At 38.7% G+C, this 12,153-nt stretch overlaps 1 protein-coding gene across 4 annotated transcripts in view; it reads right to left on the bottom strand.

Annotated features, from left to right (window-relative positions):
- The window catches only part of DCAF1 (DDB1 and CUL4 associated factor 1), a 67,951-nt gene that overhangs the window by 7,658 nt on the left and 48,140 nt on the right, over positions 1-12,153 (bottom strand). The window lies entirely within an intron of this gene.

Here is a 12,153-nt window from a genome sequence, read left to right as displayed (position 1 = left end):
AGGTCAACCAAGGTCTAAGCTTTGGACTACAGACACCATTCCAAATTCTTCCAAGAATCTACAAACCCAACCTTTACTCCATCTTGTAGAAATAGTCTGTATTTATTCATCCCAGAAGGCCATGAGGACATATGTGACCATCCCAGGAGAAGGGAAATGAATACGAAGGGGGAGATCTACCTGAATTTCAAATAAAACACATCACTTCATCATTTATACTCTGTATTTAATGACCAATGGTTTAACATGTATTTTGTTACACATGAATATGGCTATAAACTCACTTTCCTAATTTTAAATCTGAAACCTGGATCATAAAACAGAGGCTCACAAGATATGTCCAAAATGCTGTGGTAGAATCTAATCCTGTGGCTGAACCCCAAAAAAGTCTAGGAAGCAATTTTAAGAGCATTTTTTGCAGGTTTAAGTACTGGTTGGTAACATGAGCCTCTCTTCTTCCTATCTAGACAATAAAACTTCCAGTGATGAGTGGTCAAAAAAGTGATCCAAAAAACTTAAAAGGATTATTTAATGAAAAAAGCAAATTTTGCTAGAATCCTGACTCAACTCCATTAACACTTAGATGAGGTTTTGGACCTAGGAATATCATTTTTTTAATTCTCTAAGACTGCTATTTTAGGGCTTAGAAACAGAGGAATTTAGGGCCAGGCTGTTTTAAACTACTAATAAATTTTCCTAAACAAAGAATTCCAAAACTCTTCCCTTCTCGGTTCCACCTTAAGTCGATTTCATGGTTACCGAAAGCCCAAACCCATGCAGATAAACCAACCCATTCCCCTCCTGTACAGAGACCAGGTCAACTGACAGGAGCTCACTCAGTTGCCCTCTGCTCCCCTCTCCACATCTAAACCTGACTTGAACCCTAGTCTGAGGAAGAAGCAAGACTTCCACTCCCACTCTGACCTCAGTCTGTCCCAGGATCTTATAACCACAGCTGCATCTCTCTTACCCTCACTCCCTCACACTTGTCTCCACTGGCTTCTCACCTTCTCTGAAGATTTAGCTTCTCCAAACCTAACAACGTCTCAATTTACACAGGTTTCAAACTCCTTCCATCTATGGACTTTTGAAAAAGGTGACCTGAACGCTATGCCTGGCCTCCAGGTCTTCAGCTGCCACTTGCTCTCTCATCTACTCACTCAGTCTTCTCTTTAACTCTCAACAGTCCAGCTCCTGCCCACACCCCTCCCACAGTGCAGCAGTTAACGGTGTGTGCTCTGGAGGCAGACTGTCTCTGCAGAATCCAAACTCTACAGACACTACAATTGACTGTGAGGCAACAGACTTAGCCTCATAAGGTTGTTATTAGGATTTACAGGGGGAAAAAATGTATGCATGTATGTATATAATCTCTTTGGAAAGTGCCTGACTCATATGAAGCGACCAGTTAGTCTGTTGTTCTGTTATAATAACTAGAACCTTCATAAAGGAATACGAAGGCCTGAATGGCCAACCACAAAGCTTCTCTACAGTGACTGACTAACCAATCCTGGCCTCTACACTGGGCTGCTGATCTTTATCTGGTCCCTTCGAGATTTCCTAGGCACAGAGGTTCCTACAACTTAAAATTTATTTCTGCCTTCACATCTCCTCCAATTCATAAATCCTGAAGTCTCATCAGAAAGCTCTCATCTGTACCACAGAAATTTAAAATCCCTTAATGCTAAAACTGAATTAAAAGCACCCCTAAACCTAGCACCTTTCCACACTTTGCCCAGTTACCAGGTGAAAATCTCAAGCACCTTTCACTTCTCCCACTTCTGTGGCTTCACATCCAGTTTACTACCTCCCACAGACCTGGGGCGCCGGTACTCCCTCGCACTGCACTCACCACCTGCCTCCGCCCCCCTCCTGTCCATCCGCAGTCTCTCCAGCCCTCACGGTCTTATCCCCACATCAAAAGCCTCAGGAGCTCCAAAACGCTGCCCATGTTACAGAATGACAACAGAAGCAAAGACTATTTACTAAACATCTATTTAATGCTAACCTCTCTAAAATCTCAACTGCTTGTTAAAGGAGATGATTTAATTAAATGAGTGGCTCCTACTCAGAATCACCTGAGAAAGCTTTCTAAAATACACATGCCTCAATCTCACCCAGGGTCCAGGCCGATGGAACCAATCTCTACAAATGAAGCTCCCACAAGCCACCCTGTGCCCAGCAAGTCTATCCGGGCTATTTTTCCAACAGCATTTGCTTACTTCACGTCTCATGTCACATTTTGTAATTCTCACAATGTCTAACTTTTTCATCATTATAATATTTGTCAGCAGTGATCTTTGATGACTCATTGTAAGCTCAGATGATGGTTAGCACTTTTTCAGCAATATTTTTAAATTAAGGTATATACGTTTTTTTAAGACATAATGCACACCTAGACCACAACACAGTGTAAACATGACTTTTATATGCACTGGGAAACCAAACAAAATTCTTATGACTCACTTTACTGCAATATCCACTTTCATGCAGTGGTCTGGAACTGAACCCACATTATCTCCAAGGTATTCCTGTGTAAGTACTATGATTGACCTTCCCTCCTATATCAAAATGCCTTGCTCTCTAGGAGTTAATTTGATTTTTTAAATTAGTGCAGCATTTGTTTCTAGACCATTCGACATTCTTCTTGAATACATGTCTATTTTCCAAGAGAAATAGCTTTTAGCCTATACTGCCTTCAAAAAAATAACCAATCTTTTGGAAAACCAAACCTCTGGTCACACTTTAAGAACGGTTAATCTAAAAACCAGGATAGCTTTTTTAAAAATGCAATTAAAACCAAAGCCTACTGTCTTGACATTTCACCACGTCATATCTGCAAAATTTAAACTCCTGCTTCTCCTTTTGATACCTGTTCCTGGTGTTAACTATCCTTAAAAGCTACAGATTCACCTCAGGGTCATAAATGCTTGTGTTTTTCTCTCCTTGCCGGCAGAATATAACTCACATATATTTTAAATATTTTAGGGGGTGGAAAGCCTTTGAGGAGTCACTGACCAAGCTTTACAGCAGGTGTGTCATCAGTAAAGGCACTCAGCATATGCTTCTAGGCAGCGGAGAACACACAGGAAGCACAGCACAATGCGTCCCGGATTCCAAAATGGAGTGGCGAAAAGAAAGCATTCTTCCCTTGTGTTTTTTGTTTTTTTAAAGAAATTTAAGATTAACATAATTAGTTGAAATGTACTGCCTATTCAAAATCTAGGAATACTGACCAATTACTAACCTTTGGTTTTTATAATTTTCCTAAAAGCCAACATCTAGTTGATTGAATTTATTTTTTTTAAAAACAATACAGATACAAAATTCCAATGGATGTTAGGACCTTTGATAAGTGACTGACTTATCTCTGCTTTCATCAAATGCCTCAAGGCTAGTAGACTAGCAGCCTCAGGTATGGCTGTCAAATACACTGTACTACGTTTTCATTCAACAATACTGTGGTACAGTTCATCCTTTCTCCTTAATCTCTAAACTTATTTAAACATAAGGCCAAAAGACAACCATTTTTACTGTACGTACATTATATCTCAATAAAGCTTTTTCAATAAATAAATATCAACCATTTATATAGGCACTTTATGCTAAACTATTTTATCAGATAGCAGCTGACCATTCAGGCTTCTGACTTTATTTTGCTAAAGTGAAAAGGCAAATTCAAAGGTGTCAGTCACAGGTGCCTACATCCCTGAGCCATGTAAGTCATACCTAGAACATCTGAGAAGACCTGAGAGCAGGTACCTGGACTAGGACAAAACTTTGAATAGCAAATGACTCATGAAAATGAAGTCTCCAGTTTTAAAATCAGGTGAAGCAAACAAAGGGAAGAGAGTTTAAAAAAAAAAAAAATCAAGGTGAAACAGGGAAGAGGGAGTGAGGAGAAATCTGATGGAGACAGAAAATGTAGCGAAACACTACTGCAGCAAAATACTAGGACACGTGAATCAACAGAATTAAGGTTAAAAATTCTTAAATTGCTTAAACAGATACGGTATTATTCCATTTAAACATCCCTAAATAAAAATCAAAACCTCAAGCTTAAGGGTAAAAACAGTTCTCTAATGGATGTCCTTCAAACATGACGTGCACTAGCTGATGCATAAGGTTCGTGATATCAGTATGTAATGCAATGCGCCTTGCTCCTAAGAAATCCAGAAGCAATGCTTCACACACATTGCCACCTACAGACATCTAGTCCTCTCCCAGCTGGAAAACTTTCAGGCTCTTCCAGACACTGAGCCCTGGCCACTAGTCAGGGCCCTCTTTGAGTCTGCCCCTCTTCACCTTGGCTGTCTATGCCATGACAGCCTCTATTTTTCCTTCCTGCACCATAGTCAGAAATCCTAAAAACCAGCCGACACCTCTGTCTAATATCTTTCTCCCTTAACCTCTCAAAATGAAAGTTTAACAGAATCACAGAAGAAGATTGAATCAGCCTCTTCTCTGACCCAAGCCTCCCTGGAGAGGATGGAATGAGAAGAGAGGAACACTGACTTGTTCCTTTATAGTGGTCTCTTGCTTCCACAGCCAGCTACCCAAGATTCACTTCTCATCCATCACTCTACATTTGCCAGAAGAATGAGACCAGCCCAAAGAATAACCCCCCAGCATCCAAATATCTAGCTTCTCTTTTCTTGACCTCCTCCTCAAAGACAGACACTGGGTATTACATGGACCCAGGTGACAGTTCCCAGAGAAGACTACTTCCCACTGCTTTGTTAACTGCAAGGATGTGGGAGAGTAGGGATAAAGATAAATAAACCCAGTTTTTGCTTCAGACTTATAGTTCAACATGTAACATCCAAGAAGCTTGAGACAAAACTAGTACCTTGTAGTGATCTATAGTGACAGGTGTAGTGATGCATGAACCAAGGAGAACAGACAGTCTGCAGCCACCTATACCACTGTAATATACCAACAAACAGCTTAACAACATCACCATCTACATCTACTCAAGGATAAACTACATCCTGATTTATGACAGCTAAAGTGGAAAAGAGAATGCATAAAGTGAAGGTGGTGTCTAAGGAAGCAAAAGGCTACAAGAATAAAAGAACAGACACTACCAAGAAACTGACCCAAAGCAATCACACGACATTTGGAGGATCTTAAACCACTTGCAAGCTCTGGTACCAAGAAAGACTAGCAACACGTTCAAGTTAAACACTACAGCACTCAAGAAAACATGAAGATCCACATCACAAATAAATCAAAGATCTCAAGTATTCATCTGAAGACCTCTCCCGTTCACACATATCTCATAACTCGTGAAGTTTAAACGCTGCAGGCTCCTCTCACCCGTGAAACCAAGACTGAGACCCCTACAGCCACACAGCTGGAATGCATTAAAGGAAATCCTTTCTATAAGAGGGATTTCCTGGCTGCATTTGGTGAAGTGGTTTAAACTCTGGATCCTAACTGTCCTCTATAATAAACATGGTTTTTAAAAAACAATGGTACTTGTTCTGGGTTCTAGGCAGGTAAGAAGCTGGAGTCATCACTCCACCCTAACAAGTAAAAAGCTGAACGAACTGAAACATCATTAACCTTAGATTTGACAAAGAGGTGGGGTGACAGGGTAACCACTGCCTCCCAAATCGGAGACCAACATGCAAATGCAGACAACTACAACTTGCTAGAGCATAAACCCAGAAGAACAAACCTCCACAGGAACCAGTGCCAACATAGGAAAACCTAAACTGTAACTGACCAATGGCTGGAGACAATTCTGAGGAAAGTCTGAGAGAGAAACTTCCAGGGGACCCAGTCATCAGGGCCCCACACTTTTGTGAGTTTTACTACCAGGAACTTGACCTAGTTCTCATGGTGAATATTGGAGAAAAATCCCCTGTGCTTCTGGCAGGGGGAAGGAAAAGGTAACATGTATTTTGAAATGTATCAGAGCATTCTGTTCCTAACAAGGCCTACACTCAGGAGAAACTATTTAACAAGAGCCTAATCTGCTGAGATTTTATCAGAGCCTAACTGACCTGAGGGAAGGGAAATACCCATCTCCAGCCCACTCTAGCCATCCTGTCCTACCGAAAAAGGATGGAAGAAACTGAGAAGCATGTGTGAAGTTCACAGGACAGAGGTACAGACTCACTGAGAGACTGAGACCCACTTAGAGGACTATAAAATGCTTCCACTTCCCCAACACCTTACTAGGCCTACAACAGTTCCTTTTATCCAGCACATCATATCCAGTTGTCAAGAAAAATTACAAGACATACTAAAAGGGGAAAAAACACAGTTTGAAGAGTCAAAGTAAGGATCAGATCCGGACTCAGATATGGGAGGGATTATCAGACTGGAAATTTAAAACACCTATGATGAAGATGCTAAGGGCTCCCTCATAGATAAAGCAGACAGCATACAAGAAGAGACAGGCAATGGAAGCAGAGAGCTGGAAATTCTAGAAAGAACCAAAAAGAAATGTTACCAATCAAAAATACCATAATAGAAATGAAGAGTGCTTTTGACGGGCTTTATTAGTAGACTGGACACTGCTAGGGAAAGAATCTGAGCTTGAGGATATCTCAATATATACCACCACAACCAAAAAGCAAAGAGAACGAAGACTGAAGACACAGAACAATATCCAATATCAACTGTGGTATAACTACAAAAGGTGTAACATACATGTAATGGGATTCTAGAAGGAGAAGGAAAAAAAGGAACAGAAAAAAGTATTTGAAATAATAATGACTGAAAATATCCCCCAAATTAATGTCAAACACCAAATCACAGATCCAGGAAGCTCTGAGGACACTGAGCAAGATAAATGTCCCCCAAACTCATACCTAGTCATATAATTTTCAAACTACAGAAAATCAAAGATAAGGAAAAAATCCTAAAGAAGCCAGAGTGGGGAAAACACCTTAACTATAACAGAACAAAGAAAAAAATTACATCCCACGTCTCCTCAGAAACTATGAAAGCAAGAAAAGGGTGGAGAGGAATATTTTAAATGTTGAGAGACAAAAACTACTAACCTATAATTCTGTGCCCTATAAAAGTATCCTTCAACAAGGATACTTGAAGGAGAACAACAAGTTTATACTGTAGAGCACAGGGAACTATATTCAGCATCTTGTAGTAACTTATGGTGAAAAAGAATATAAAAATGAATATATGTATGTTCATATATGACCGAAGCATCATGATATACACCAGAAATTGACACAACATTGTAAACTGACTATACTTCAATAAAAATATACCCCCAAAAAAGTGAAGAAATACTTTTTCAGTCACACAAAAACTGAGAGAATGTGTTGCCAGTAAACCTGCTTTGCAAGAAATGTTCAATAACTAATAGCCTTCCAAAACAGAAAGCACCAGGCCCTCATCGGTTCATGCTGAATTCTTTCTTTTTTTTTAACGAGAAAATCAAACAGAAGTTTAATAACATGTAAACATGGGAGAGACTCAGGGAAAACTGAGTTAACTCCAAATTCTACCAAACACTTTAAAAAGAAATTATATCATTTCTTTAAAATTTCTCTTCTAGAAGACAGAAGCAGACTGAATAATTCCTAACTCAGTCTGCGAAGCCAGCATTACCCTAATACCAAAGCCAAAAACATTGCAAGAAACAAAACTACAGACCAGTATTTTTTATGAACTCAGATGTAAAAATCCTGAACAAAACATTACCAAACGAAATCCCACAATATATAAAAATAATAATACACCACAACCAAGTAGAAAGGTATTTTGTGGATATCAACAAACTGATTCAAAAGTTTATATGCAATGGCCCCAGAATAGCCAACACAATATTGAAGGAGAACAAAGGTTGAGGACTGACACTACTCAACTTTAAAATTCACTGTAAAGCTACAGTAATCAAAACAGTGTGGTATTGGAGAAAGAACAAACAGATCAATGGAACAGAATAGAGAACCAGAAATAGACCCAAATATAGCCAACTGAATCTTTTACAAAGGAGCACAGGTAGTATAATGAGAAAAAGTCTTTTAACAATAGATGTTTAAACAAATGGGCATCTACATGCAAAAAAATGAATCTAGACACAGATCTTACACCCTTCACAAAAATTAACTCAAAATGGATCACAGGCCTCAATGTAAAATGCAAAGCTATAAAACTCCTAGAAGATACAGTATAGGAGAAAATCTAGATGATCTCGGGTTTGGTGATAACTTTTTAGATGCAACCCCAAAAGCATAACATGTGACATAAATGACTGAGAAGCTGGACTTCATTAAAATAAAAACTTCTACTCTGTGAAAGACACTGTCAAGAGAATGAGAAGACAAACCACAGACTAGGAGAAAATATTTGCAAATGATATATCCAAAGATATTAGTTAGGCAAAATATTCAAAGAGCCCTTCAAACTTAGTAAAAACACAAGCAATCCAATTTTAAAATGGACCAAAGAAGATAAACAGATGGCAAATAAGCATATGGAAAGATACTCCACATCATATGTCATCAGGAAAATGTAAAATTAAATGAAAGAGTCTTCCACTGGAAAGAAGCTTCCTGAAGTAGGGGAGAAGTTCAAAAAAGATTGTGGGAGAAAGACTCCTTCCTTTTGGTCTGGTAGCAGCCAGCCATGAGGAGGAGTCTCAAAAGGCTCAGTTATATAGTTTGCAGAAAACATTTGTAGCAGACTCACAACTGCAAGACTTAAATTTCTTTCTATTCAAAAAAGTTTGGGAGGAGGGTATAGCTCAGCAGTAGAGCGCATGCTTAACATGCACAATGTCCTGGGTTCAATCCCCAGTACCTCCATTAAAATAAATATAAATAAATAACCTAATAACCTCCCCCCACCCCAAAATTTTAAAAGTCTTAAACCACATATTCTGACTATGTATAGGGGTTGTTCAACCGAAGGAATAAGTGTCTACTAATTTTTTAATTAAGCAAATAGTGAGAAACCACTACATACCTATTAAAATGGCCAAAATCCAAAACACTGACAGCACCTAATGCAGGAAAGATCATGGAGCAACAGAAACTCTCATTCACTGATGGCAGAAATGCAAAATCATACAGCCATTTTGGTACAGTTTGGCAGTTTCTTACAAAATTAAACATAACTCTTACTGTATGATCCAATAATCACACTCCTTGGTATTTACACAAAGGATTTGAAAACTGATGTCCACGCAAAAACCTGCACATGGATGTTTACAGGAGTTTTATTCTTTTTTTAAAATAGGTAATCTGAGTTTCATTTTTCTGAGATACAACTGACATATAACATTGTGTAAGTTTAAGGTGCACAATGTGTGGGTTTTGTTGTTTTTTTTTTTTTTTTTTTTTTGAGGTATAGTTGATACAGGAGCTTTTATTCTTTTTTTTTTAATTGAAGTATAGTTGATTTACAATGTTGTCTTTCTGGTATATAGCAAAGTGATTCACTTTGAGTACATACATTCTTTTTCAAATTCTTTTCCATTATAGGTCATTACAGCATATTGAATATAGTTCCCTACACGATACAGTAGGGCCTCATTGTTTTATCTGTTTTATATATAGTAGTTTGTATCTGCTAAATCCAAACAGCTAATTTATCCCTCCCTCACGCCATCTCCCCTTTGGAAATCATAAGTTTATTTTTCATGTCTGTGAGTCTGTTTATGTTCTGTAAATAAGTTCATTTGCGTTATACAGTATCTGTCTTTCTCTTCCTGACTTACTTCACTTAATATGATAATCTCTAGGTCTATCCATGTTGCTGCAAATGGCATTACTTCACTCTTTTTATGGCTGAGTAGTATTCCATTGTGTGTGTGTGTGTGTATATATATACATAGCCATGTATACACACACACACACACACCACATCTTCATCCATTCATCTGTCGATGAACATTTAGGTTGCTTCCATGTCTTGACTATTGTAAATAGTGCTGCTATGAACACAGGGGTGCATGTATATTTCCAAATTAGAGTTTTTTCTGGATATATGCCCAGGAATGAAATTGCTGGATCATACGGCAACTCTATTTTTAGTTTTTTAAGGAACCTCCATACTATTTTCCATAGTGGCTGTACCAATTCACATTCCCACCAAAAGTATAGGAGGGTTCCCTTTTTTGCACGCCCTCCAGGAGCTTTATACTTATTTGCCAAAACTTTATTCAAATTATGCCAAAACATAATTGCCAAAACTATTCAAAATTGCAAGCAAGATGTTCAGTATGTGAATGAATAAAGTGTGGTACATCCAAACAATGAACTATTCAGCATTAAAATGAAATGAACTATCAAGTCATGAAAAGATAAAGAACAAATCTAAATGCATATTACTAAATGAAAGAAGCCAATCTGAAAAGGCTTATACTGTGTGATTCCAACTATGTGACACTCTGGAAAAAGCAAAGCTATGGAACAGTAAACATATCAGTGGTTGTCAGGGGCTGGGGCAGGGAAGAATGAACCAGTGGAGCACAGAGGATGAGAGCAGTGAAACTACTATGTATGGGACTACAACAGAGGTACCATACTTCTGTCCAGACGTGAATGTACACTATCAAGAGTGAACCCTAATGTAAACCCATGGACTCTGGGTGATAATGATGTGTCAATGTAGGTTCATCAGTTGTAACAAATGTACTACTGTGGTGCGGGATGCTGTTAACGGGGGGAGGCTATGCCTATGGGGTCAGGGTGTTTATGGGAGATCTCTGTACCTTCTGCTCAATTTTGCTGTGAACCTAAAACTGCTCTAAAAAAAAATAATCTATTCCAGAAAAAGCAGAAAGTATTGTACTGAGGATGTCATTTTCAGTAAAGTGCTTTATAAAATAATATTCCCATGGTATCCAACAAGGATCATGACTATCTTTATCTGTGGGCAAAGGGAGAGGAAAGATAGGGCTGACAAACTGCCCTTCCCTAAGAGGGCTTCCCTCAGAGGAAGCACTGGTGCACAGTCCCTCTGGGATAAGAAGCAAGTCCTAAAGAAGGCTGTGCTCCAATCCCACAGTGACTACTAACTCCAAACACATACAAGCCCCCTTTCCCCATTCTGCTCAGAAACCCATTTCTTGGGATTATGAATTATCTCTGAGCTCTAGTAAAATTCATGCTTAGCCAGCTAGAACATTCCATCAGAGACAGAGATCAAGAGAGCTCACACAATGGATTGTAAAGTGAGTCTGTTTTAGCTTGATGATCCCAAGTGACAGAGAACTCAAGGATTCAATTTAGAGAACAAAGCATAGGTTCTTAACCTATGAAGCCCAACAGTGGAACACATACCTAAATCTCAAACTGGCGCAACAAAACGCCCTTGCTTAGTCAGTACTAAGTCCTGTCAGAAAGTGGCCCATAGTATTACACTTGCATCAGAAAAAAAAAACCACTTTTAAAATTACCACTTTCAAAATGTTTGCTCTCACAAATTATTCTAAATCTTAAGTACAAACTGTTTGGGAAGGATGCTATTCCATTAGCCCTAAGCACTAGCATGATTCACCAAAGAGTAGCTGAGGGATGAGAATCAGACAGCGATGGCAGAGCAAACAGAAGAAAGTGCACCTCCTCTTGTCTTATGGTGGCCCCTGCTCTCACCCAGAACACCTCTGTGCCCTTAAAGAGGAGACAAAGCACCAAGACTAAGCAACACCATAGCAAAGGAAAGAAACAGAACTGAATCCAAGATCTGGAAAAAGGACACATTATCTGCTTTATTATCTGCAACAAGAAAGTAAAAAACCCAGTCATTCATTTTCAATTTTACATTACTCAGCAATTAATATTTCTCAGATTTGTCTGAAGAATCAGGCTAAGGGTGTATGCTTGGAAAGAGAATGTGTGAGTCTAGTAGGCAGTAAAGATCTGCTGAAACTCATTAAGTTTGAGAAACACTTCATAACTGACATCAACTGACTCACCACACAGGCCAGCACCTAGCATAACATGATCGTAAATTAAAATTCCCTATGAGAAAGGAAAAGCTAAGACTGGGACATTGATACCATCTACTCACCTTTTATAAATGTTTAATTTCTCAAAAGCATCAGTATCTTCCCTGTATCTATAAACTCACTCTATTGTTCTAAAAATAGATTATGCCATAAAAGCGAGAAAATGCAAACCAGAACTTTAAAAGGTTAAGCCATTTCTATGACCTATCCCAGCAGAG

This window comes from Camelus dromedarius, chromosome 17, assembly GCF_036321535.1.
Source record: "Camelus dromedarius isolate mCamDro1 chromosome 17, mCamDro1.pat, whole genome shotgun sequence".
NCBI classification, from domain to species: Eukaryota; Metazoa; Chordata; class Mammalia; order Artiodactyla; family Camelidae; genus Camelus; species Camelus dromedarius.
This window is presented reverse-complemented; position numbering and strand designations above follow the sequence as displayed.